The following is a 24041-nucleotide window of genomic DNA, read 5'->3' as shown; positions in this document are numbered from 1 at the left end:
TGGCCTTTGGGCTATCAGAAACTACTTGTGATGTGGAAAAATGATCTTTGAATCTGGTAAGCATCCATGTAATGTAAAAATGATTTTGAAACTGACACTACAACGGCGATTATCTCATTCCATATCATCGAATTTAGAATAGAAAAAGATATGCTATAGAAAAATTTATAGAGAAATCTTAAGAATATCTTTGAGTTAGAACAAATGGCATGATCTATAAGAAAAGTCTTTAGACGAGTTTCTGATAGCTTGAAATCTTACATCTACGGTTAACACCTTTGAATTGAAAGAAGGAACTTGTTTTAACGAGTACTTAAGCAACAAGTTTCTACTTGTAATGTTTGTAACTGAGGGAATCTTTAGCAATATTGCATATTAGTTACAAAGGAGTAGAAGCTGGCTATTACCAAATAGGTGAATGGACCAAAAATTGTAAAATTTAAACAAAATCAAATATAGCTGAGCAACAAAAAAGTGTGTCTATGACACCTTGATCTGTACTAGAAAGTGTATATTGAGGAGAAAAAACTACAAAATAGAAAACTATACTACAGTCTCTCTCCGTGTGTAATGAACTTATGTTGTATAAATACATTCCAGTAGAAAATAATTTTTTGGCATAAGAATAAAAATATTGATGAGAAAATTCATCAACTTAGTCAATATTAGAAAAGCGTGCATTTTGTAACCAATATATAGTCTGATTCTCAGTCCTTCCGAATGAAACAAGTAAACAATTATAACGAGTGATATCAAGACCAAAATTTCTAAATAATCATTTTTAGCAAGTTAAGAAATGAGAAAATGGAGAAAGGAAAAGGAAGACCTGCTTAATAAGTGATTTTCGGTAACGGAAAAATAATTCGGACTATCCGAAATAGGAATCGAACCCAGATCTATTAGTTAAGCACGAGAAGCTTTACCAGCTGTGCTCTTATGAAGGCACGTACCACATCTATATTTCAGTCACCTACTTAAGAAATTCACCAAGAAACACTACCGTTCGGAGTGCTTTCAAACTAAGAATCAGACTCTATTAGTTGCAAAACGTAAAGTTAGTTAAAAAATGTCATACAAAGCACTCCACGTTTTTATATTGATGTCATTAATTTTCTCATCTGTAATTTATTTTTATGCCAAGAATTATCTTTTACTTTGCTTCTCTAGTTTCTTTAAATCAAAATTTATCAAGATTTAAATAACGTAAAATCAATTTGTGTAAAATATTTAAATTTGCTAAAATGCTTATGAGTTATTTGAATTCATTTATCTAAATACCCGGTCTAGCTCTGTAACGTGATTAAAACATAAAACGTTCACCACAATCATAATCTTACCTCAATGTTCAATGCAATCTGCTTTGTATATTGGAGACGGTACAAGTTGTACAAATATTCCACGTGGTACAATCGTCGATATTTATAGGTAGCATTAAGAAGGTTCCAAAAGATGGAAATGAATATATTTCAGGTTAAAGCCGTGTAACTGATGCAATTTTACGCGTCAAAAAGAAAGAAACAAACAGTGATACGATAAAGAGTAAACCCTGTAGCTGAATCATCAAAAAAACGACTATGGACTATTTAGATTAGAAGATCATATCGAATGACATACTCCCAGATGATCTTGTTTAAAATAAACTCAGAAATTCTAAACATGCCTGGACGCTGTCAAGCTGTAATTATTGATGTAGAGGAAACGAATGTTAGGATCTCTTGCTCAAAAAACGATAAATTTTACATTTCAACTAAGAAGAAAATAATAAAGTAATTTGGATATTAATGAAATATTCATAGTGGCGTATCTTTTTCGTTTATTCAAGATGTCATGATTCCAAAGCGAGAAATATACACTATTTATTCACTTATCATTCATTGGAAAATGTTCTAAGAATATAAAGTGGAAATCCATTTGGATGTATGGTATTCAGCTATACAACTATAAACCATCGTAAATCTACAATACTTGGAATGTTGATCAATAAGCATTCAAATTATCACTTACCAAGTTGCTTCTATTACAATACAAAAACGAACACAGAGCAAAATAATTGAAAATGTTTTGCTCCAGTAGAAATTCAATGAAATCAATTTGTAGTCATCAAGACAACCAAGCAGTACAAGTATATTGATCCCATTGGCCTTTTTCACTGGTTGTAATTCTGACGAGATTATTAATGAAATTATTGAATTAAATATTCCAGGAAATACCGTTTGCAGTGAAAAAATTGTACAGAAAATATTTATAGATTTTTGTAATGATAGAAAGTATCAATGAGATGGAAATCGGATGGCGAAAGAATTGGCGTTGATTTTAAAGTATTAGGCTGTAAATATGAGAAGAAAAGATGGTACAGAGTTTACAGAAACTACGGTTAAAACCATGTGGAACCTAACAAGTGAGCATTACAAGAAAAATGTTATAAAGAAATGGAAGCTAGCTTTTACCCATCAAAAGTGTCGTATTTCAACAAGCGCTGTAAAAGGAAACAAAGTTGGATACCATTAAGTTTCGTAGAAATAACGAAAATGATAAATTTATCGAATAATACTCCTGAAGGACTGCAATGGAAATTCTAACACATAATCGCGGTAGAATTAGCTTGGGGAAGTGGACAAGCTACTGTTTTCTTGACTGACTTTTTTTGTATTGAACCAAACAACGAGTTGAATATAACCCTGTATTCAGCAAGACTTGCCAAAGTGGCTCATGTCAAAGAGGGGGCCAAATATTAAAAGCAACAGATTATGCCTAAAAATTAGTCGTCACTGGAAATCTGAAAAAAAATGATCATTAGTATGGTAATATATAATTCAAAATTGGCCAAAATCGTCTGCCAAAGCGATTGGCTTGAATGCCAAGGAAAGAAAATACTGATCACACCAATAGATCGACCGCGATTAGTCGATTGGCTAAAAGTGGTGTACAAGAGCAAGAGCTTATAATAATTACGGGTCACAACAATGCTAACTTAATCAAAACCTTCTAGAATATTTACGAAGAGCATCTTAATCAAATGATTAACAACATGCGTATTGGATATATCTTCAACAGTTATAAAAACGAACACATTTGGATCTTCACTTAACTTTTGCTTTGGCTCTGTATTTCTTTTATGATTATCAAAAATAATTCTATCCGACTTTACTTGAACATTGATAAATATTCAAAAATTCAAGTTTGTTGCTTCCGCCTACGCCAGCGATCTGTTTCCAAGCAACAAGCTTTCGAAATCTTTTATAAAATTTTTCCAAACAATTATCTATGTCTTTGGCAGCAATAGCTCTAAAATTTCTCAACAAAATGGCTTATCTATCTGACACCGCTGTCATGTCAGAAACTAAAAGAAGAGGAATGGAGGAAAACCACCATAATAATAATGAAACACGAACCTTTTCTCTTATACCTTATTTTCTCATGAATAGATTCTTCATAATTACTTTTATTTCTCCGCCTGCTTTATTTTAAAATCCTGAACTCAACTACTAAGTGAAAACTAAAATGGAGTAATGATTAACTTAAAATAACTCTCTCAACAATTTATAAAATTCACTTTATAACAGAAAATAATCATAGTATCGGAATAGTTTTTAAAGTAAATCAAATCTGAACTCATAGAAAATGTCACAGCTTGTCTAAGATGAACCGATTAAAGAAAAAAGGCACCATGTGTAGACAATAGATTCTTTATATCTTCTCAGCAGTCAGTGTATTCTGAATAATTTCAAATTTTAATGAAAATCAATATCCCCACGTTGTATTAACTTCCAGTGAAAAATACAATGGAGAATGAGGGAAAGAAAGAGGGAGGAATGGAATTGGAAAGGGTACTTTGATTAAAATTCCTTGCAAGCCTTTAAGAGTTGAGAACTTTCATATTGAAAAGATGTATTTAATTATATTATGGAAACTGCCGTCGTATTATCCAGTATATTGAAAATTTCTATCGAGATTATTTTTGCAATACAAATGAACGTTACCATAGTAAAAATTTAAAAGCTTATTTGAAACTATCATCCTTATTTTGTCTCTTAAATAACTAGTTTAGTATTAAAACTTCATGCGGGTCGTTTGTCCAAACTTTGTTTCATAGAAATTGAAAAAAATTGTGAACCTCAATTCATAAAAAAGAGCAAATAACAAGAAAACTTGCAGATGTTGATATTAATTTGTCGGTATTTAGAAACAGAAAGCATTCCCCCACATGTCAGCTGATTCGAAAAAAAGAATGAAAACATTTTTTCTTCTCGCTTTAACACAATAATCGTCAAAATCCTTCGATTTTATAAATTATATACCTGAGTTGGAGAACGTGTGTGCAACCAGTGACCTATTTAGCTTCATTTTTTTATGATAAAAGAAAAAGAGGTAAAAACGTATGAAGTTAACAGCGTGCCCTTAACCCCCTTAAGTTACAAGTCACATTAGACCAGTTGATGAATCATTTTAAATCGAAATTAATGGAGAGTTACAATCACAATCATTTATTTTCTCTTTTAATTTTTTTTTATTATAAATTTAATAATCAACAGAACTTTCATTATGCAATTATAGCTAAATTTTTGGAATTTATTTTCCGGAGATACAATTCTAAGGTATTTGTCATTATGTATTCAAAAAGGAGAGTCATTGGATACTTTTTGAGCTCCTGTACAGAAGGCACATTTTTTTGTAAAACTTTATCTTTAGTTACATAATTTAGTACTAAAAACGTGCATAGAAACGGTTCGCAGCGCTTCCATCAATTGTCGGATGTTCCTCGGACGTCAAAGGTTTGAACAGGTCAAAACAGAGCGGCAAAGAGATCTTTTTTAGAAAGCCTCAGTTTTCTTTGTTTTACAACGGAGTGGACAGAACAACAGTGTACTATATTAATCGATTATTAACTCAACAAAGATAGCAAGAGTAAGAGGCAAGACATTCACAGTATTATAAAAATTAAGATAACTGAGAGGACAAGGCTTTTTAATATTAAGATTATTACTCAAATTTTAATCACTCTATCTGAAAATAACGCTTAAGATTGTTATTTTTAAATCAAATAAACTTTTCAAAAACAATTGTTCACTGTGTGTATGTTAGTTATCACTGTTTTGTGACCAAGAAAGACTAAAATCATATTATCTTCAGTATTTACTTTTCTGATAATATACAAAGAGAATTAATTTATGTCTAGTCGAAATGTTTATCAGGTTAATCATTAAATGCCTGTTTGAGAAAATAGATCTACAAATCAGTTTCTATTCGGATGAAATTCTTAGTAGTCTATATCACCCCTTTTTCCAAGACTGATCTGCATGTACTTATAATAAAGCATGTAGTTTTTCTACAAAAATAATGACTACCATATGATAATGATTGTGCTGGTGTATTTAGTTAGTTTTTGTAATGCATATGAAATCCCAAGGTACTTTGTTGTGTAGGATGATTGCTGGAATGTTTTCAATTGTTTGAAACAATATTTGGGTTCATAGAAATTTTTTTCTAATTGCTGATGTTAATTATTTGCTCCTCCCCGACTCGGTGAACAATTAAAAATTAAAATGTTGTGGTTTATGATTCGATCATCAAGTAATTTTTAAACTCATCGGTATTGCTTTGATCTGCTATCAGATTTATATTTGATCATTTTGGTTCCTATCCATTTTAAAAATGCGCCATAGCTTAATTAATTATGGAAATTATTTTGTTTAAACGTGAAAGTTTTATAGATTTTTACCTTTTATTGTCCAAACTCTTGTTTTTTTTTAATTTGAAAGAATTATACTCTGACTTCCAAACGTGACGCCACATCCTCGATGCTTGTAAAACATTGTATAGCATCTACCTACTAATCACGCTGGAAGCTGCACCAAATTTAAACCTATTTCGGCTTGCCAGTCTGCTACTATCGCCGCTTTAGTGACATTGTGATCCTATGATATGTAATGAAACATAAACTTTAGCCTCCATTAACCAAAGTCTCGCCTCGCCAAATGTCCGACAATTAAAGTCGAATATCAAGGTCATGGTTATAATGCGATCAGTGTTCGTTCCAACAACATTCCAAAGATAAAATTTTATATGGAGGTATCTAGTGTAACATTTTCGAACCTAAAAAGAGGGCTAAACGCGATTTACCTCATTATTTCTGTTGGTTCACAATCTCATACATCAGATTCAGCACCATATAACGTTTGGCTCTTTCCGAAATTAAAAAATGTGCTGAGAACGTTTTGGTACTATTGCTAGCATTAAGAGGATCACAAGAGAATAGAATCTTAAGATACAACTTAGGATCAGTGCATTGCTATCAAGGGGCAGTACTTTGAAGGAGATTAATTATAATTATATAATAATTTTCTAATAAAATAATTCATCATATTTTCTTCACCATACCTCGTACTTTATGATAGCAAATCAATCACTAGCAGAAATAAATTTCTCACCAACTTGTTTCCATGCTTCACTTCTCTTCAAACAGACTGTTCAGAAGTATAATTATTCAGCACAATTTAATTTTTTATCTTTGTAAAGTGATTTTTACCGAGTTCATAAATTACATTGAGATATAGCATTTCCTCTCTCTCTCTCAAGCCTACTTATAATCCCTTAAGAACAGGTGTATATCCAATTTTTAGTTGGTTTGTGTAATCTTGAAAATTTGGTAATCATTTTAAAAACTGTTTATTTAATAAAAATAAAATAAATAAAATTACATACTAAATATGGAAGATTCTTTATACAATCGATTGACGGATTGGCCTAAAATTTTGCACGAGTCATATGACGCTTTTGACACACGATTCCACTTTTCAAACTCTTTTTAAACGAAAGGAAACGGTGAATCGTCGAATCGGGAGTTCTGTTTTGCAAGAAACCCTATGCTATCTGCTCAAGAACACACGGTCGACGGTTTTTGATAGATTACAAAAGGCGTGCGTACTAACACACTTTTATATGTAGGTAATCACAGACGAAGGTCTATTTATAGCCACACAGTATCTTTATTTTACAGAATCTATTGGTAGTTGTTTGAATTTTAGGTAGGTTAATAAATTAACTATAACGTAAGGGATATTTGCCAAAAATTGAGAAAATACAAAAACCATTCGTAGAAGACAAAATTTTTAATGCTTACTGTTTATATACTGCTGAAAATTTGTTGTTACGCGCGTGAAAAGAGGGGTTTATATAAATATAAATCATTTCCTATTAACTTAAATGATATTCGGATAAAAAGGAAGACATGTTTCCGAAAGGTGACGCTCTTTTAAAACAGTAAACTATTTGTAAGGACTTCAAAAGATTTCAAAAGAAGTTTTTAAATAACATTTTAACCCTGATTCATGATTAGACGTTACCTTAACAAGCATGGCATAGTGATTATTGGTTCACATTATATATATAATTAATTTTATAATAAATTAATAATACATTATATATATATATATAATTTTTTTTTCAAAATTAGTACTAGTTTCTATACATTGAAACCTTGTTCAAATTACACAGAAATGATTATTCATAGCATTTTTGGATCGAAATTGATTGATATTTTTGACTAAATTAAACCGAGGAGATATTTTTTACGAAATTAATGGCATTATACCCATTTCTCGAATAACTTTATTTAATCAACTCACATCAAATGTATTTTGCGAAGGATAAATTCTGGACTGAAGTTAGCCAAGAAAAATTAGATTTTGATCAATTGTAAAAATTCATAATAGCCAATTATCGTCTAGGATAATTTTGCGAAATTGTGAATCTTTGACCAAACAAAATTTTAATGCTGGAAATTCTGAAAAATGAAAATCTGCTTTATTAGGGAGCAATTGGGAGTTTTTTGTACGGAAACTGTACATATGCTCACCCCTGTCCTGATACAACAGAACTTTTCCTTGACCAAATGTGGTCGTTTTTTTCTCAAATCTTCATTGTATCGATCTAATAAACTTCCATAAAATTTGTTTTAGTTTTTTGACCATATCTTTATTGGCTAACAAATCAATTTTGTGCTTCTTTGACACAAATTCAGTCCACTGTTTTGACTGCTGTTTTTTGGGGAGGCATAAGTGTTGTCTACGGTTACAAAACGGGTGAAAACTTATCCATATTGCGATTGAGCAACTCTGAATACTCCTTCAAATTTGTTGCACAATTGCATTTTTGATGGAAATCAAGCAAACGCGACACTCATCTTGCAAACATGAATATTCAAAATTCAAACTATTGAACCAGTTCAAGGTTCCAATCTTCAATCGGCAAATACTATATCATGATTTTTTTTATTGTTTTGTAATACCAAACTTTGCGCAACCTTAAGAGAGCAGTTCAAAACAAACACTAAAATTTTGAAAATTTTGTTTTTGCATGACAATTACCGACTTAAAACTGGACATCATACCCTAAAAGTTCAGTTAAGATGTTTTTCTTGATATTAAATATCATTTTTCTTATTATAAAAATGATGATTAGTTACCAACATAGCGCATTGTAAATATAAAGAGCGCTTCAAGGGCCTCTGTTTGTTTGGTGACTGTTTGGCTGAAAAGTTGAATTTTAGGTGCTTTTTCAGATGTAGATAATAATTCCTTACTGCCCTGAAAACCCCTGTGGCTAGAGTTTGTATCTATAATGAGTACCCACTTACGATAATTGAAATAAAAAATATGCGTTTCTACCTATCACGTGTATATTTATCATATTATAATTCACATGGTGATAAATTCAATTCTACAATGAACAATGATAAATATCCCGACTTGGAACAAAATGTCAGTTTTGAAAAATACAATGTTTTAATCATTCACAATTTATAACCTAACACCCAAGACATACAATTTTAGTAAATTGTATATATGTACAATGTGAAAACTACTTGGAAAAATTGTTTAGTATTCTCCATTTAATAAGGCTCAAAAAAAATGTAACATAAAAGTCTAGCATAGTATTTTTAATGTAACTTACCAACACATTAAAAATATTACGGAAAACATGGTTTTTCATCTATTTTGTTGAAATTCTTAAACATAAATAACTCCAAGGAAAAATAATCGTTTTGAGATAAATGTTGGGATTTGGGAGGATATTCAATCGCATCACGTTACAAACAAATTAATTTTATTAAAAGTATTTTCCACATAATTATGAATTTCACATTTTTGCTAGAATGATATTTACCAAAAGTTCAGAGAAATTGATTGAACTGTGGAAATAATTTAATTTTATATGCTGAAATATTTTTTATCGATATCGATGACAAATTTCTTACGGTCGAAACAATAATTTTTGATTTAGTTCCAAAGATACAATCGTTTGAAATTGAAATTTTTTTTAAAATTGTCTTGAAATGTCATGAATTATTCCTTATTATTATAAGTGGAAGGTGTTTATTACAAAAATTAAAATTCAACTATTAGTGAACAAGGAAGAATAACGATTCTTACGGTTGTGTTGAAAGAACTTGAGTCAGCTTACTCATTTAATAGTAAGTATCAAAATCTCAATTGAATTAAAAAAAAATTGTAATTTTAAAGATTGTGATACTAATTGACGAAGTGAGAGTGCCCTAAAACAAAAAGAAAATCGTGTTTAGTTGGCAAGGAATTGAAATATCCGGATTTAATTGTCAAAATGGTTACTTGAAATAAAATGTGGGTCTAGAACTATTGACCTGAGACAAAATTCAGAGTTTTCAATGGAAAACTAGCTACTCACTTGGCCACTTTTATTCTCATTGTTTTCTTCGATTATTACGAGCACAATACTATACAAAGAACAACTGTAAACTCCGAAGTTCACAAGGGTTACTTACTAAAACGTTTACAAAACGATGGCGATGTGTAAAAGAGGTGGGAAAATGGATTAACGGTTTTCTTCTTCTTCTTTTTAACACCGTACCCTCCTTTTTTGGCTGCAAGAAGACTATTTCTTCACACCCGCCTTACTCCTTTCAGGTTGAAGCAACCTTATTAGGGCAAACCTAATCCTATTTGAAATAAATTAATTTTCTATCAGGTTTCCATGATTTTCTCCATATCTCTGAGGTATCTCTCAGAAAAGAAAAATATTTCTTATCAGGTTATTCTTACGAAGTCCACACTATTGAGAATAATCTAATTTTTTTTAGGCTTTCCTGGTCATGCCCATGCAAGGATTCTCTAAGAATTACCTTACTAAAATAAAGATTGTTTCTTACCAATTCATCCTGACGAAGTCCACACTAGGATAACATAAGGATAACCCTATATAAAATAAATAATTTCCATCAGGTTTTCCTGATCATGTCCTTACAAGAAATTATTGGAAAAAAGAATATTTTTTATGAGGTTTTCCTGATCATATCCATGCAAGGAACCTCTAAGGATCGCCTTGTAGGCAAGAAAAATATTTCTCATTAGGTTATCCTGACGACATCCACACTAGAATCAAATTAGGTTGATCCTTTTGAAAATTAATTGTTTCCAATAAGGTCTTTCTGATCAGGCCCATAGAATAAATCTGCCAGGTTTACCTTACTGAAAAAATAATATATTTTCACGACATTTGGATAAGTCATGTCATCCCGAATATTTCTATTATCACATCATTCATTTAAAACCAAATAATTGAACCTTTCTATGGATTTGAATACAACAGTACTCCTATTTTACTTTCAGAAATTGCTGATTCATTTGGCTGTTGAATTAGATGTCAGCCTCAAGTGTAAACTAGTTTAAAAGAGGTAGTTCGTCAATAATATAAAGAAAAGTTAATATCAATTTAAACCAGATCTAAATATTTGCCTGAATAGTAATTTCTGAATGAAGTTATAATATATCGCTTCTATTTCATCAATTTTTATATTAGAAACGTTCAGAACTAAAACGTTCTCTCTTATTGGTTTACATCCAGTTGTATGACTACTGTCAAATGTTGTCGCTGCTAATAATTTTTCTATTTATTAGAGAGTAAAAGTGTTTTGTAAGGAATGTATTGTATTTAGTTTTTTCTATGACCAATAGAAAACCAAGTTCATTATATACAAAAATATGTGAAAAACCTTATAACGATGAGACGGTTTTTTAAACCATATTAACTTATCCATGTGATGCAAATGTATCGGAAATGTGGAAAGTTAACCGAAAAAATATAGAATTAAATAAAAAAAAACTTGTAAGTGTACTGGCTAAAAAATAAAACTTTTTTTATCTTGTTTATATTATTACGGATATGTATTGGTAATCGAATTATTGCTTTATCTAAAAATGTTATCAAAGTTATGTTTATTGCTTTTCTTAAATGTTTCATGTAATATGAATTTTTTAAACAGAATTTACGGTAGATATGTGTTTCTATGATTAATAGAGTATTTTGTGAATCTCTTACTCCCATACAAACCAGAAGGAAAATATAATCAGGTAATCGTGATTAGAGCATTCCATGGCAATTCTGATGACGACCATGTAAAGTAATCCTGATAAAGACCATATAAGGTAAACCTGATCAGGATCTCATTACTGATCTGCGTTACATCCTCTTCAGGTCCTTGTCAGGTTATCCTGACCTTTATCTTACCAGGGCTGCGGAATTACCTCATAAGGTCCTTATTGAACCCTCACAGAGTAGGTGAAAGTCTTCTAGATCAAAGTTTCTGTTGCTGTTTTACTTTGTCTTCAATAAAATGATTCATTATATTTTTTATCACACCTCGTATATGAAAGTATTCTATTCAATGGCTTTTTCTGTTTCCATTTGTAAGCTTGTTGCTTCTTGATGGTGCTTTGTATTTAGATTTCAATCGTACTCTTTTCATAACCACACTCATTCTGGTTGTTTGTTTGTCTATTTATATGGAATTTTCTAATCTAATTATACAACAGTCGCATGGTTAGGTCGCCGGACTCAAGTTTGACAAAATTAAATTAGCTTTGATAGCTCAATGGTTCGAGGAGGCGACTTACAAATCTATGATTGATAAATCGATTATAATTAGGGACAATTTTCAAAGCTGTAAATGTTGTCGAGTTAAAGTTGTTTGAAATGTGTGAAAAAATAGATCAAGCGTAAATGGAATGGATCAGTGGAATAAAACTTAAAACGCTTAAATGATTGTTCCAAAACATTTCAGAGTTTGGTCTTCTTATTATTTTACTGGTTTTTATAAACCAGGGATAAATGAAAATCAATTTAAATAGAATCTTTCACATGATGCATTCAAAAATAAAATATTTCATTTAATATTGCATATTAAATTTCATTGATTCTTCTAATAACCGAATACTATATCTTAAAGAGCTCATGTATATAATAATGAGATCAATTTAAGGTATCCTGTTCAATATTTTGCTGTTTTGTTGCATAATATCTACGCCTATGCGGACACCTATCTTCGCAGTCAAAGCTACAAGAATTGCGAAACACCCGTTAGGCGGTCGATCTGTCGATGTTTTTAGAGTTTTTACTCTTTTTTGTCTCGAAATCCTTCACATAATGACTCGCATATGTTCACTTTCCAGGAAACACTGCAATGCTGCCCTACATTCTTAAAACGGTCCCTTTCTCAGAGGCGGTTCTAGGACGCACAAGCAAAATTTTAATATCTAATTACCATTTCACAGTTATTAATGCGAAAATGTGTCAATATTATAGTCGGATATATTCTATATTTTATTTTTATGTTAAACAGCCCAAATGACATACTCAGAATTGAAATGAGTATTTAAATTTTGAATATGTTAAGGTCAAAAAAAATAAACCAGATTTTGGAATTGCAGAAATGATCGAAAAGACAGGTCAAAGCTTGTTAACGAAAAAATCCGGGCACACGATGTAATCAATTTTTGAGCAAAAAGTCGGAAAATCCTGTAGGAAACATTAACGAAACTATACTGTTGGGGTTCCTTAAAGATCTATACAAACAATTTTCCCCGAGCTCTCTATGGGCTAAATATTTAATGATAAAGTATACTTTGATGATAAATAAGAATATTCAAAGTCAAAAGGGTGCCAACCAAAAAAATTTACTGTACTTCCAAAGAAAATGTGCTAAAATTTATTCATGTTGCAAGATGAAAGAGATTGGAAATATGTTTTCTTACTTATAAAAGATCAGACTCTTTCTATTGTAAAATATGTTGGTTTAAGCAACCCCGTAACCCCAAAACCCGACAACCCTTTTTAGCCGAAGTTGGAGTTTCGATGAAAAATGAACACACTTCTTGAAGAATTTTTACAGCTCAGTATAACCTCTAAAAATAAGGTTTCATAAATGTTGGCAGGCGTATAATCTGAATCTCGCATTTTTCATTCAAATTTCCATTTATTTGATCGACAAAAAATGAGAATAAATTTATTAAATTTCTTCAAATTTCTTATATTTTCTAAAGCTAATAGCAATAGTAACGATGAACGTCATAAAAATTAATTTTTTTATCGATAAATGGTTTGAAACATGTCATCTTCTACTGACGTTTGAAGAGAAATATTTGATATTGTATTTAAATGTCCTACAATCTATTGAGGGTAAATTTTAAGCTCCAAATATTATTACATAGAAAATATGATATAAAATCACTCTTGGTACACGTTTATTCATAATACTTCTCGAACAGTTTTTGATATTCTTCCTCTACATCTCTACCCCTCCAGATTGTGATGTGACCAATAATTTTTGTTATGTTTCGGAATATTGCCTTGGTTGATTCGTTTACAATCCATAATAATTAGTGTCTTCCAAGTAAGTGAAAAGTGAATTCGTACTACAAGAAGAAATTTTAAACAAACAGGGATTATATGAGTAGATAGTACAGTGTAGCTCCGTTCTTTTTTCTTTAAAATAACGGCCAAACTTCGTTGAATATATTTTCGCACATATAGTGATATTTTTTTGTAGATATTAAGTTTTTACAGAAGTTTACTAGCAATAACTATATCTAATTACTATAGGCATTAAAAAATCAATCATTACTTTTTCATTGATATGAGAAAGAGATGTGAGGGAAAAGAAACCAACTATCTGCAACCATTAAAGACGAGATATAATGAGCCAAGAACAAAAAGATATCCATACGAGGATGTATTGATATCTAGTTAGCCTAGACCACTTCCATGCATAAACAAAATATTGCGTTACCATAGCGACGAACAATAACTTATTAGAAGTGTCAGTGTAAAGTTTGACGTCAAAAAAGTAAACCAAAGTTACGCAATAAATGTCCACCGAAATTGTAAAAATCGAAAAATTTGAATATCGAGCCTTCATCAAGTACCTGTATTTAAAAGGGATAAGAAGTAATCAGATTAACGAAGATATTCTTAATACCCTTGATGATCAATGTCCTTCGTATGCGACCGTGAAATATTGGACTGCAAGCTTCAAAAGAGGTAAATTTTCCATTGAAGATGAGGACCGATCGACCAGTTTTTGTGTCAGTCCTCGAAAATATCGATGCAGTTCTTCATTTTACCATGATTTGGACATGAGAAAAATTGCAAAATGGATGACCAAATGTTTGAATGTTGACCAAAAGCGTGCAAGGGTAGAAGCATCGCGTTCGACCTGTGCTCGGTTTGAAAACGATGTAGACTTCTTACACCCAATTGTTACTATGGATGAGACTTGGGTACATTTCTATGATCCAGAAACAAAGTAACAATCGATGTAATGGCCACACTCTAGTTCTCCAAGACCTAAGAAGTTTCGTGTCCAAAAATCTGCTGGAAAAGTTCTTGCTTCAGTTTTTTGGGATTGCCATGGAGAAATCATGATAGATTTTTTGGATAAGGGTAGAACAATAGCTGGAGATTACTATTCGATATTACTGACCACTCTGCGGGAAAAATTAAGAGAGAATACGCGAAAAGCTATCCAAAAGTGTTTTGTTTTCACAGGACAACGCCCCTGCAAACAAATCTCATGCTGCCATGCAAAATTCGTGATTTAAGGTTTGAATTACTGTTACGCCCCCGTTATTCGCCAGATTTGGTTCCGTCCGACTATCATCTTTTTCCTCATCTGAAAAAAGTTTGAAAGGTCGTAAATTTTCTTGCAACGAGGAGGTAATAAAAGCTGTGCAGGTCTGGTTTGCAGAGCAAGAAGAAACATTTTTTTTGAAATGTCTAGAGACGTTGTAGGTTCGCTATAATAAATGTATCCAATTAAGAGTAGAATATGTTGAGTAATAAAGGAATTCAGGATTTAAATTAGGATATCAATTTTCTCTCCGAATGTCAACAATTTATATTTAATGGTTGATGATACCCAAAAAACATTCTGGATGGAGCAAAAGGTTGTTTTTTACTTAAGTAAATTGTTAGATTTTTACACGAAATATACACTTTAAATTTGGATTTCCTTTTCACAATTCATATTTATATTTTAGAATCTAACCGACTATGCAATATCCATCTTTAGACCATATAAACATTTATGATCCAAAAAACAAGGCCATCCCTATATCTGAGTATGAATTGGTGGATCATAGCAATTCCTTCCATATGAACTAGAATGATTTAAATCAAAATTTGTTTTAGAATACATATTTGCAGATTTTGGGCCACCTTAAATATCAAATTAAATATTAAACAACAATCTCGGTTTTGTGCACAACTATCCAGCTTATGGAATAGGAAAGTGATGCGAGTGTTGTTCATTATTAACGTCTATAAATATATTTCTACAGATATTTCAATAGAATCAAATGTAATCTTTAAGCCCAATCCTGTACTCTTGTGCGCTCTTTCACTCACCATATCTACCGACCTATAAGCACACTCTGTTGAAAGATATGTCGAAGTAAAAGCCCTATATCCATCTGATGTTTTAAAGGTAATTATTGCCCATACTTAAGGTGTTAATGAACACAGAGTCTAATGGAATATTAGAAAAGTTAACTCCTTTTATAGTTTTTTCCATGTTTTGCACCAATCAGGTACTAGATAAACCATCTTTAATAAAGGACAAAATTCGCATAATACCATCGAATTTTAAATGCAATTACAGTTGAATAGTTTTCGAAATTGAACAACTACTGTCGAACTATAACCTCCTAAGGACATTGGAATAGGTAGTGAAACACAAAAATTATATGAAAGATCTATTTTAATATTATATATATATATCGACCTACTTGGTTCAGCAAGCCAAAAGCTGCTCATGCTTCTCTATGCCTTCCTTCCTGTCTAGAGGTTTTCCGTACATGTAGATCTTTCTGTAAGGTGAGTATTCCAGAATCTCGAAACCAAACTTTTTGATTATTTCTATGGAGTGCGGCTAGCTGATCTTCTTAGACAATTTATATGTATCGAATCACTGGCTTCAGCTTATTGACTAACAAATCGGCGTATCTTGCATTATTTACTGTAATCGTCAAGTATATTCCCTACTCAGCCAGCGACTTGAATCTCATCGTTTTAAGAGATCTTGGGTTCAGATTCCGACTCGTAGTGATGAACCTACGTTTCAATAAAGATAACTATTCTTAAAATCTCCGTATTGAAACGATTCAATAAACGTTGACAGATATCCAAACGTTTGGTTTGTTTGCTTTTGTAAGCATTTGTTGTACTCATCGCGCACATACTTTGAGTTTGCCATTAATAATTTAATAGTCGCTTTGCTTAATGTTGTCGTCAGTGGTCAAAGTAGACGGTGGTTCAGCTCCCTCTTTTCTATTGTTAGAACGTGTTAACCCATGAACAACGCTTTTATAAGATAAAGCACTTTTCCCGTATTGTGACACAATCTCCAATGGATTGTAGCATGCGGCCTTGTTCTATCTTGTTTTTATAAATTATTTCAAATAGAATAAATAGTTGTCTTATTGTAGTAATGATACTGTATAAAATCACTAGGATCAGCTTTGACTGTTGATAAAGATAACTTTCTATTTTCTTTTTCACCTTCTGTAGCTGTGGATTACTGATTTATATATCAACGTATCAATAATAATCAAATTAGTACAAAATTCTATCTGTTAATCTAGCGTGGATGGAGTAACTTAGGATACACTCTATAATTGATAAATTATTTTACAAAAGTCAATACAAAATATTTCGCTTAACTAGTGAAGTTTTAATAAATGCACTCAGTTTACTATGATCTTTTGACACCCAGTTCTACCATGCGTAGTCTGATTATTGAAGCTTCAACGTTTTCAGTGAAGTAGGACTACTAATATGATGTTATATACAATCAAATAATTATGATTAAGCAGAGATATTTTTGCAATATAAAAGTAATCACCTGTTTTGTAATGTTATTCCAAAACGATGCAGATAATATTCTTTAGAGCCTACTTACGACGCTATGGTTATCGAAGAGAATAGTAAGCAGAACCTATTTAAACTTTACGTGCTTTTTTGACTTACATTGACCAGACGTGCGAAGGCTCTATTGATCAAAGTATCTTAATCAATATACCTATACTCTCATTGGTTGTTCATTTTTGTCAACACTTTACGTCTGTAAAGCTAGAAAGGTCAAGTCGGCAGAATCACTCGTTTCATAGATCAAAATTTATTGCTCATTTATTGCTGAAAAACGGTGCTGTGATAGGTGGACCAAAAATGAGAACACTGCTAAATGTTTAGAAGTATAGTTAATTGCTGACATAACGTCGCGAGTAGTCATAGGGCTAAGAGACGACAAATCGATATTGGAGAAATTGAAAAAAGGTCATTAATTAGTGCAAAAAATAATGTTGCAGGAAAAGCCAAAAAAACTTTTGGAAATATAATTTTTTTTATTGTTTAATATAATTCAGTTCTAGCGACGCTAGAATATGAAGTGATAGAATCGAAAACGTCATTATTTAGTGCTCAATTAGTGCTGCCGTTGTAGCCAAAGATTTTTGAAAAATAATGTTTTTTCATTTTTTTTAAATCAACTACTGCTAATATAACGAATCAGGCAGTCTTAACAGCTCAAAGAAAACCTTAAAAATCAGTACTGGTGGAATTGAAAACTGCCACTTTCTAGTGCTCAATTAGTGTTACTGTTATAGCAAAAGAGTTATGTTAAGATTCGTATGTTACACTCCTTGGATAGAATGATTGTGAATCCTGCACTGCAAACTCTCATCTAAGTCAGAAATAAAATATTGTGATCGTCCGAGTTCCTAATATCCACATTACGGAGTCTATGATTCCAAATTTGATTTTACAATTGATCACGGGTTTCCTTTACACTATGGTACTGAAAATATCTATGAATTTTTGATTTTAAACGAAATTCAATCCCTTAATTTTTGAGAAGTCAACACTTTCAAACACAATGTGATGTTAAGACGGCAACGGAAGTGATCCAAATTTATATCAACACTTTGATTTTTTGGACACCTCAAAGTTTACATTTTAATTCTTCCAGGATTCAGTTCAATTTCCCATATTGTTAAAAAAGAAATAACAAAAAAGAGCGCTTTTGGTACATTAGGGATAATTTATGATACCAGTTTGTAAAAAACATATAGGCCATCTAACAGTTTGTTTTTTTACTGGCACTAAGAAATATAATGGTTACAAAATAAAACCTGGGAATTCGGAGATTCACGCACCAGTTTTTGGAAATAATAGATGTAATAACTAGATCTCTGATGATTCACCTCCTGAAAATTTTAATGGAAAAAATTTGTGTTGCAGATTAATTGAGGATATTGAATAAAACAAGTATGTTTGAATTTTTTTAACGATCAAATTTTAATAATAAAATAGGTATTGACATAAGATTACATATTACAATAATTTACACCGATCAGAGAAGATCACAATTGATTGGTAGGGCATTGGAAAGGGAGAAATCAGTTACATCATATTAAACGATAAAAGTACAAAACACTTACACGTTATTACGAGAAATTCTTCAAGATTTATCCACATATTCGTAGAGTATGTGCACATTTTAGAATAAATTTGAATACCATTAGTTGCTGGTTTGTTTTCTCTAACTGACTTCACTAATTATCAAATCCGTAGATAAATCTTTGAGAGAAAAAAGTATTTCTTTGAATCAAGATTTTTAAGGGAATTGAAGGTTTCTGATATTAGTAATAGTCCTTAAAATGACACGGATTTTTATATTTAAATTTAGATTAGCGTGCTTGAACAAAGAAATTCTTTTTTTTTTGTGTATACCGCTAATCTCTTATCCAATTTTTACGAAAAACAAATGAAAGAGAAACCTTTCATTTTACCTTCGAAAAACGGATTAGGAAACCTTTTTGGGGAAAAATTAATCTATTTTTTTGTACTTGCCTTGAGGTAGTGGTTCGGTGAATTCATACAAAGCTCTACAAGGTGAATAAAAATAGATGTTTCTTTTACGTCCTTATTATTCAAGTTAAATCCTAATATGAAATTTGAGCTCGATTTGTTAACTTTGTAAATAGATTCCTATCTCATTAATTAACATCTGGATCAAATTGTATATGATGATTTCTTATTATTATAATAATAGTGATTAATAGAAATATTTATATTGGAAACATACAATCCCTCATTAATTTTGTGTTTATACACGGCTCAAATTGAATAGCTAGAGCGATGTAATAATAGTGGCACCAGGATTTATTACAGAAACTACAATGTTATTAACATAAAATCACTCAAACTAAGCTTTACAATTTGTGAAAATACCGTGTCCTAGAAGGAAAGACATCATCATGAATAGAGAATGCATTATACGTCTGGAATATCTACTGAATAAAACTTACAAATACCAAGACGTTTATGATGTCATGGTCATGGCACGGAGATATCATAAGGCTTTGGTCATTTGGTAATTAAAAAACATATTTTCAAATTGATGCCGCGTTTCTTCATAATGGTACAAAAAGAATATTGAATTAATGATTCACAGGGCTGTTTATGAAAATAAAAAGTATTTGTCGTCTATATGGTGGAAACCTGTATTCACCTTTACATATTTGAATCAAACCGCGCGGTGGATTGGATTGGACATTGCCAAGGCAGTTCAAAGCGAGCGAAAACGCAACAATACCTTAGAAAGTTTATGTCATCTGTATTTTGGGATACACGCGGTATATTGTTTGTTGACTATTTAGAAAAAGGTATGTAATGAACAGTGACTGTAACTGTACATTGTTATACATGAATAATATTCTTCAGATCCAGCAGCAAGCGACTACTGGCTATGTCAGAACTAAAAAATTTGCTACAAGGAAAGAAATGTGTGTCAAATCAGGAAGTCATTGATTAGATCAAAGTTTATTTTAATGGCACTCTCTTAGTAAATAAAACGAAATTTGGCTAAAAAACATTTTATTCACTAGTTGGGGTCTTATTGATCGATGTGTTAACTAAAGCAGGACAGGGTAGATGTTTCTAACACAATTTATCAGGATATCTTGGGAATTGGACGTTGGCCTTCCTTCTCAACTACTAATTCCACTCTATGAAACTGGATGTAAAAAAACGTGTGACAACTACAGAATAATCTTGAAGTCTTCACCATTATTAATTAACTGATGGAAGTTTTTCTACAATGACAAATTTATTTGTGAAGCAAATAGATACTCGTATTCCCTCCAATCGATAAAATAAAGTAGTTGTATTCTGAAGTGAATTAATATGGAAGCCTCGCAACCACTGATAATCCTTATAGCTAAACTATATACATTTAATAAGCATGAGGTACACATTGAGATCTATTAGACAAACAGATTCTCCATATAAAAGAGAATGGACAAGGATACATTCATTTTTGCTAGTATAGTAATGGTAGAACAAGTATCAAAATTATCCTAGTTTTACCGTCATTTGAATTTCGACAGAAATTATGATGTTTGAATCTTTTTTGCTCTATTTTTTAGTTACAAAAATTTAATACAATTACTGTACTATTATGGGATTAATGCAAATATTTAAAAGTCAAGTTTGTTATCGGTTGTTCTTGTCTTTAATTACACAATTTATGTAAAAATTTATTGTTACAAGTAGTTGGTATAAGGCGATTGATCAAAATTCACTGAAAAATTTTGAAAGATTAGCAAAAAGTTTAAACACGTTGAATCGTACAGGAACTCTTTTATAAGATTTTAAAGTAAAGCTTGAGTTTGAAAATAATTTTCTATGTTCATAATTTGAAATATAAAATTTACGACTTCAAGCAATCTAATATTTGTAAAAAATGCGTGTTGGTGACTTCAAAAAAATGATGGAATATCCAATATTATCTTATATTAAATAATGAGATAGAATCTAAACATGTCTACAGATATCTTGTAGGTACATACATGTATCCAAATTGTTCTTCTAATTAAAATTGGATCATAACTAATAATATTATAAGATTTTTATCGTTTCTTACATTTCTTATAATTACTTAAAATAAAAGCATGTAATTATATAAACTCTCGTCAGAGTCTTTAGAGCAATTTGATCAAGTTTTATTCACCTTGTAATTTCACATTATCCGCAATTTGCACTTCATAATTTTTATATATTCTAGTAAAAATCAGTCTTATTGAGTTTCTTACGGAGAAGATTCTTCATAGGTACATGGAGGTAGATTTTGTACCAGATGAAAACTTGTCACCCATTCTTATATGTAACATGAAAGATTATTAAATCTTAATGCACTTGAAAATTTATTATACATATACCATATGTACTTAAGAAGTTTGCCAATACTAAAAACATGATCTATTTCACGTTTAATATGAAATTTGTTTTGAATTTTCGAGTTTCGTTACATGCATTAAATACCATGTTACTTTGAAAAACGACTAATAATAATTATAAAAACTCGCAAAGGAAAAATTCTAATAAAATGTTCTCGTAGAAAATGTCAGCCGAAATCTTGCTATTAAAAAAACCTGGGTTTTTTCCTACATAGTTTATCAAATGACAGCTGATTACCTCAGAGCAGTTAAACTTCCAAATCAATTTTCAGTTTACGTGGAAAAATTTTCAAGCAACATGGTAATCTAATCAAAGTCTAAAAATATGACCCAAAAATGAAATTTCATTTGTACTAAACAATGTATTTTAATTATATATAATTTTAACAAAACGATAATCCCGTTCTACTTAGATATAATATTTTAGAAGAAGCTGTATTAGAGTCTTTATTGTTCATCTGATTCTAATGACATTAAAGCGATCGTTTTATTAGAAACCTTAATTTTTTGTGTGTAATATGAATATTTGTAAGTTGAACATTACTTTTTCTATTAATTTATTTATTTAAATTGTTTAGCTATTCTTGGGAACGACCTTAAGTGAAAGAATATCGATAATCTCGATCAATTTCCAGTGAATTACAAATAAAGGTCTTTCTTTTACATTTTGGAACCTCTATTGTGTAAATTATGAGCGTTTATAGAATTTTATTTTTTTAATCGTACAAAATTATTCTACTGACACGTTAATATAACGCATTGTAAAATTCAGTTACGTCTACTAGTCAGTGCTTATGAAATACCTCATTGAATCATCTAAGAGACACGATAGAGGAATTCGTTTTTTATTTGGATAACTTCTAAAACAACAACAGGAATAACAAATCATGTTGAAGATTTGACACAGCTCTATCGGTTGCATCTATGACTTATATCGTCAATTTTTTATTCCCATCGAACTTTTAGTATCCAGTTGCTTGAATTTACTTCCCGAGCCCTCATTCAAAGTTGAGGAAAAAGCTTTATATTATAGAATTTCATATAAGTGTCTATATTGATGCTCCTCTTATAGAATATTTTGATCACATTATCAATTTATTTTAAAAATTACTACGATTTGTTTTACAATTGATCTTCAGACATTGTTTTTGTGACAGCTTTAGTTCGATAATGTGATTTTTATCAACTTAAAACCATAATAATTTGATAAACTATGAGAAAGTGCTAAATCACCCCTGTTTTTATTATAAAATAAACTATGAAATTTGTATTTTTGTGTAACATCCAAAAAACGATGATGTAGGAATAACGCTCCATCCAGTGAACTCGGCCGAGTAAAATGCACACGCATCACTAGTAAGACATTTGGTATTCACAAATATTATTTTACTGCCATTCTTTTTTGCATGCATTTAGTTGAGGATACAGCGGTTCTTTGAATGTAGCATATTTTTTCTAGTTGGCACTACCATCTGCATAACTGCATGTAATGTGTCGTACAGCTCCTGATAAGTGAATCTAATGCTTTTAATTTTTTTTTACACCTTGAATTGTTAAGTTTGGATACTGAATTTTGACAGAACCTCTTAATATCTAATATGCAGCTTCTTACTTATGTTTATTTCTGTAATCTTCACATTTACATTCCACAAACATATCTCATTTAGGTAAAGTTGCGAATAGTTTCCTATTTATTCCACTTGTGTTGTTGTCCGCTCATTTTTATTTTTATTTCTACAAGTGCTAGTAGAGCTGTGTCCGATTACGCTCACACTCCAGTGTGTTAGCACCGGTGACTGTTCACACATATTATTTGAATGCTAGTATAGTACTCGGCCAAGTGTATTGCATATCCGAATAAGCCTTTAGCTTTACACTTTTTTTTTTCAGATAAAACTAATATGATTTTGTGATAAATGAATTTTAATTTTATTATACTTTCATTTTATTCATTCATTTATTTCATTTTATTTATTAATTAAAAGAAAAGAAATCGATCAAACATATTTGTGTTGAAGATATACAAAATTAAGTTGGAATATAAAATATCGTCAAATGATTATACTAATTAACAAAATATAACAAATAAAGCAAATTAAACATTTTGATTTATTGTTTCAGTTACATATAAATAAGTTGACGTATTTCATCTTGAATTTTAAAAACAAAAGCATTGCGGATTTTATACTAAAAATAAATTCTTATCTATTTACAAAAAAAAAAACAAAAATATAGGTAATTTTTGGTACAAAATCCAATAACAAGCTAAAAAATACAAGTGAAAACAAAATTAAATTGGTAGAATACATCTTTTTTGGTAACCCTGTATCATTAGAAGATTAACATTAAAAATATTTACAGCTATAAAAATAAGTAAGGAATGGCTCGTAGAGTACAGAACATCAAGGATATATTTTTCAATATTCACATTTTGTTGTG

The sequence above is a fragment of the Diorhabda carinulata genome, chromosome X, assembly GCF_026250575.1.
Source record: "Diorhabda carinulata isolate Delta chromosome X, icDioCari1.1, whole genome shotgun sequence".
Classification (NCBI taxonomy): Eukaryota; Metazoa; Arthropoda; class Insecta; order Coleoptera; family Chrysomelidae; genus Diorhabda; species Diorhabda carinulata.
This window is presented reverse-complemented; position numbering follows the sequence as displayed.